General features: G+C 42.0%; 1 long non-coding RNA gene across 1 annotated transcript in view; it reads left to right on the top strand.

Moving 5' to 3' along the window:
• LOC114047351 overlaps window positions 1-6,064 on the top strand; it is an 18,004-nt gene that overhangs the window by 2,439 nt on the left and 9,501 nt on the right. Inside the window, exon 2 of the long non-coding RNA XR_003569590.1 lies at window positions 5,392-5,514. This is a non-coding gene — a long non-coding RNA (uncharacterized LOC114047351). The remainder of the gene's footprint in view (window positions 1-5,391; window positions 5,515-6,064) is intronic.

Raw genomic sequence — 6,064 nt, 5'->3', positions numbered from 1 at the left:
GTGAATTTTTCCTTCTTTAGGGACAATCTCCAGATTTGCAATAATTTTTGACACTGGTCAGTGTCTAATTTATTTGTCTCTCCAGTTTTAGTTCTTGAACTGGGGCTTTGTGCCAAAATTAAGCTTTTCCCCCTGCTATGATGTTGGGTGGTGTGGTGTCCCAGGATTAGGTTGCTCTGGACCCATGAGGTTCAGTGGGATGGATCTTCGTGGTTCTTTCTGGCATCACAGTATAGAGTGTTGGGGACCTCAGAGGCCCTTGGGGCTGGAGTATTCCAATCTGGGTGCTGAAGCTCCAGGGTGGCCACTACTCACAATGCGGCACTCCTCACCCCCTTCCCAAGACCCCCACCTTAGAGTTTTCTGATTATCTTGGGGCTTTCTCAGGGGAGCCCTCTTCTATTGTTGCCTCAGGACACAGAACCTTGTAGGCTCACTAGCTCATGCATGGGTGTGTGTGTCTAGCTATCTCTAATAGCCCTAAAACACTATGCGGGGCATTCCTATTGCCTTTTGGCTTCTTGCTGACCTCTTATGCAGTTCTAGGATAGAAGAAGTCACTTACTATGGTTTCTGATTGGATTTCTTGATCATTACTCCAACCTGTGAAAATTCCAGGCTTTTATTGTGGAAGCTGGGCGGGCAGCCATCTTGTCAGGAAGTCCCCTCCTTTTTGACTTGTTTACAAGAGCTAACATACACCTTAAAGATTGTCTAGGCTAGCCTCTTTATTTTACAGTTAAGGAAACCAAGGGTCAGAGAAAATCAGAATCTCAGAGGCCATCTAGTCTAATCCACACCAAAACAGGAATTTCTTCTCAACAAACTTAGCCTTTGGCAAAGCCTTCTAGTGATGGGTAACTCACTATTTTCTGAATCAATGTATACTATTTTATTGATAGATCTAATAAGTAGAAAGTTTTACCTTATGTCGAACCAGAACCTACTTCTTTGTAATCTCCATCTACTGCTCCTTATTCTATCCTCTGGGACCAAGCATAGGTGAAATGTCTTGTCTAAAGTGTGTGTTAAGATAGAACCCGGTCCTTCTGAGTCCCAGCCCAGAACTCTTCAGTCTACATAAAGCTGTCAGGCATGCTGTGTCAGCTTGGACTACTTCTGTCATGACCTTTGGCTTTTACATCATTCTTGGATCCTGACCTTGTTGCCTGGCTTGTAACATTTTTTTTTTTTACCACTACCTTCTATGTGTTAATGATTAAAAAAAAAGTAATATTAACTATTCATATTTTAAAAGGACTTTAAGGTTTACTTAAGGACTTTAAGGTTTAAGGTTTAAGGAAATACTTTGTTCATAATGACCTTTTGAGTTAGTGTGAGGATTAGCTCTATTTTATGGATGATGAAACTGAGTCCCAAAAGGGGAAACTGACTTACCTGAGGTAATGCAGCTAGTAAGGGTCAGAGATAGGACTTGAACCCACATTCCGTGACTCCATGTCCAGCATGCTCTCTAATTTAACCCACTGTCAACCCTCACCTTCCTCTCTAGTTGGTTCTAGTCTTCATTTCCAACTTTTGCTTTAGTTCTGCCAGTTCTGTTTTCCATCAAGTTGGCCATGGCCTTGGTCTGGCCTCCTCCACTCATGGGTAATTGCAGCACAATTCCCTGTGGCAGTAGAGATGGGAGTCACCAGGTGTGTTCTTCAATGATGGCAAGACAAAACGTCTCTCAGTGATGGCACTGATTCATAAAATATGCAACCTTCAGCAGCAGATCCCTGCAGGAAATTTGTGGAAACATTTTGAACCTTTAGGGCCAGAACTTCTCTGCCAGGAAGTCTCAATCAGATAGACAATGATTAAATTCTTCCTTGGACTAGTTTCCTCTTCCAATGCCCCATTGTGTTATGACAGTGACCTTGACTTCTTGAAGGCTCTACTAGTAGAGAACAAATGCATCCTACCCAGCTGGAAGGACTTCAGGTATTAGTTCTGGTGATATGTACTGTGTGTTATCTAAGGATGAGCTTAGACAATGCAACTAGACCCATAACCCATCACCAGGGGCTTGGCCAACAGAAGATGGAGTTTTTCATCTGTGACAATCAATTAAGCCTGTCTAGAAAAGCCTGGAGGGCTGGAATCTATGTTGCTAGAGGGAGTACCCAAAGAGATGAAATCATGGATCTATACAATGAAATGAATGATCCTTTATAATCAGTCAATCAACAAACATTTGTTAACCACCAACTGCCAACTACCAGGCAACTTACTAAGTGATGAGAATACAACGAAAGGCAAAACCATAGTCCCTGCTCTAAGGAGTTCACAGTCTAATAGGAGAGAAAACTGTGAGATAGGAAGCCAAGAAAAGACACTGTGGGAGAAATAAGAGTAGGAGAAGACATAGCCCTTGGCTTCAGGAAGCCCACAGTCTATTCGGGAAGACAAAACACACGTAGAGTTAATTATAACTTCCATTTCTGTAGTACTTTAAGGTTCACAAAGTACTTTCCTGACAATAGCCCTGTGAGGTAGGTAATACAAAGCATTATTATCCTCATTTGACAGATAAAGAAACTGAGGTCTAAAGGGATGAAGGGGTTACCAAAGGTCACAGAGTTAGTGAGAATCGAGGCCAGGGCTGAAACCCTGGTCTTTGGGATCTATTTTTGTTATTTCTGTTCAGTTGCTCAGTCATGTCTGACTTTTCATGACCCTGTGAACCATCCCATACCAGGCTCATCTATCCTCCATTATCTCTTGAAGTCTGTCCAAAGTCATGTTCCTTGTTTCCATGATACTATCTATCCATCTCCTCCTTTGCCATCTCCTTCTCCTTTTGTCTTCAATCTTTTCCAACCACCAGGTCTTTTTCAATGAGTACCATCTTCTCATTTTGTGACCGAAGTATTTAAGCTTTGGCTTTAGTATTTGACCTTCCAGTGAATAGCCTAAATTTATTTCTTTAAGTATTGACTGATTTGACTTCCTTGTTGTCCAAGGGACTCACAAAAGTCCTCTCCAGTACCACAATTCAAAAACATCGATTCTACAGTGCTCAGCTTTCCTTATAGTCTAACTCTCACAGTTGTACATTGCTACTGGGAGAATCATAGCTTTGACTATATGAATCTTTGTCAGCTAAGTGTTATTTTTAATGCTTTTTAGTAATCTGTCCAAATTTGCCAGTTTTCCTTCCAAGGAGCAAGGGTCATTTAATTTCATGGCTACAGTTGCTGTCTACAGTGATCTTTGAACCCAAGAATATAAAATCTGACACTGCTTCCATTTCTTCTCCCTCTATTTGCCAGGAAATGATTGGGACCACTTGCTAAAATCTTACGGTTTTTTTTTATGTTAAGCTTCAAGACAGCTTTTATACTTTCTTCTTTCACTCTTACCAAGAGGCTTCTTAATTTCTCTTTGCTTTCTGCCATCAGAGTGGTATCATCTGTATATCTGAGATTGTTGACATTTCTTCCAGCAATTCCAACTTTTGATTCATCCAGTCTGGCATTTTGCATGATATACTCTGTATACAAGTTAAATAAATAAGGTGACAACATACAGCCTTGTTATACTCCTTTTCCAATCTTAAACCAATCAGTTGTTCCATGTTCAGTTCTAACTGTTGCTTCTTGGTCCACATACAGGTTACTCAGGAGACAAGTAAGATGATCTGGTACTCCTACTTCTTTGTGGATTTGTCACATTTTGTTGTGATCCACACAGTTAAAGGATTTTGTGTAGTCAATGAAGCAAAAGTAGAGGTTTGTCTTGGAACTCTGCTTTCTCCGTAATCCAGCGAATGTTGGCAATTTGGCCTCTAGTTCTTCTGTGTCTTTGAAAGCCAGCCTGCTCTTCTGGTAATTAAGGAAGAGTCAAATAATATGAGAGATATCACAAGACAGTGTGGACTAAGAATCAGAGAGTCAAGGGTGTATAGCTCAAAGGATGTCTGAACTGGGTTGTTCAGGCTTTCTGTCAGGGCTTGGAAATTAAGCAGGGCCTTAAAAGCAGAGTACGTCATCCTAGGTATGGTGGACCTGAGCCAAGGCACAGGAGGAGGGAATGAGCCTAGCACTGGGAAAGGGGGAGATTGGGGGAAAAAGCCTGACTGAAAGGGGTGTGGGGTTACGCAGGCAAGTAGCAAGTATGGGACAGAGCTAGACAAATAGGGTGGAGCCAGATTTTGGAAGGCTTCAAATGTTGGATTAGTGAGTTTAGATTTTACCCTGTAGGCAGTGGTCCCCAACCATGTGGTAAAAAGGAATTCCTCTTTTACTCCTGGCCTTGAGTTCCACTGAATAAGAGGGATGAGGCAGGAAGAGGTGTTGGCAGTGAAACTTGGAAAGACCAACAGTGTTATCCAGTCTTCTTATACTCTGCTCCCACCCAATTCAATTGCTGCTTTCTCCAAGAAGTCTTCCCTGACTCACGCAGTTGGTCACAACCATCCCCTGCAGACCCTTACACAGCACAATTTTACACTCCTCTAATGCACTGCAATCTTGTTTCTTATGTGTATATGTCTTATTCCCATATTAGACTGTGAGTTCTATAAGGGTGGGGATGATGGTATAGCTGATTTTTGTCTCCTCCAGCACCTAGCATGGGGTTCTTCACTCAGCAGGCACTTAATAGATGGATATTGAATGAATGCTTCCCATCATGCTGCAAATCCCAGCAAAATGTCCAAAGGGGATCTGGTGGAGAGGAAGGATGGGGTAGCTCTTAGAACTATAAAACATTTGAGTTATAAGGAACTTTGAAGACTATCTTACATAATGAGCCTTTCACTTTAAAGAGTCAGCTTAGACAGAAGGATCCTGCCTAGGGTCATATCCTTGCCCTTAAAAGGCCAAGTTGTGGTTTAGGTAGCACTTGGGTCACACCTTCTTGCACATGAGACCCTTCAGAAAACTCCAGCTACCCCAGGTTCAAATTACAGGTTGAATTTACGAGTCAGCCACATGACAAAATTAGTTCAAAACAAAGGCATTTAATGAAATGCCTAGAGGCAGCTAGAAACCTGAGCTTCAAATGTGACCTCAGACATTTACGATTTGTGTAATCCTGGGTAAGACACTTGACCTCTGCCTCAGTTTCCTCAATTGCAAAATGGGGATAATTACAGCACCTACCTTCCAGAATTATTGTGAGAATCAATGAGATAATATTTGTAAAGCACTTAGCGCAGTACCAGGCACGTAGTAGGAACCTAATAAATGCTTGTTTTCCTTCCTTCCTTCCTTCCTTCCTTATCTCCCTTGCTTTTATTATATATTTGCATCCAACAACAAGCCCTGTTTTTAAACCAGGCATACCCTTTTCCAAAATTCTTCTTCTTGCCTGGTCCTTCTAATAGGATTGTTTCACCTCCATGAGGCATTGTGATTATTCCATATTCTCTGCTGATTATAGGAATAAAGATGTTCCAGCCATGGGGCCTGGCGCTTCTTTGGAGTTTGCTTGTAATATCCTCGGCTCAAGCTACACCAAGAGGCCAGGCAATTTTGAACATTGGTCCAGAAGTCTTCAACAAAGGTAAGTCACAGTGATAGGTCAAAAGGATAGGACATGAGGGACTGTCACAAGCTAAAACTATTAGAGCTATACAACATGGAATTAGTAGGTCGTTAGGTCCACATCAGTCAAAGGATTCAATGCCAGGATACTAGAGAAAGATTGCTGACATCACAGTCCTGTGTCCAGAACTCTTTGAAACAACTGTTACTGAACCTTCCTTGACCGTCTGTCCTGCTTTGGAGGAGCCATGCAGTACCAGGGCCAACAATGCTCCTATGGAGACCAGAGATAGGATTCAATACATGACAAGGATTAGAATTCAGATTATGGCTCAGATATGGCTGGAGTTGGGGCTCAGTCTGAGGCCAGTCATATGTTCTAGTCTATAAACAGAGTCAAGAATTAATCTGTGCCTGGGGTTAATGTTTGTTCTGGGCATGAATGAGGGGCTTAGCTCAGTGTGTGTTCAGAGGTTTGAGGAGAGTTTACTGGATCACATACACGGACACTAGGATTTTAGCTTTGAGTTGCATCTGCAACTAGGATTTTTTTCATTGGGGAAGAGGTT

The sequence above is a fragment of the Vombatus ursinus genome, unplaced genomic scaffold (assembly GCF_900497805.2).
Source record: "Vombatus ursinus unplaced genomic scaffold, bare-nosed wombat genome assembly UNPS02014786.1, whole genome shotgun sequence".
NCBI lineage: Eukaryota > Metazoa > Chordata > Mammalia > Diprotodontia > Vombatidae > Vombatus > Vombatus ursinus.
Note: the sequence above shows the minus strand (reverse complement) of the source record. Positions and strands in the feature narration are given on the sequence as shown.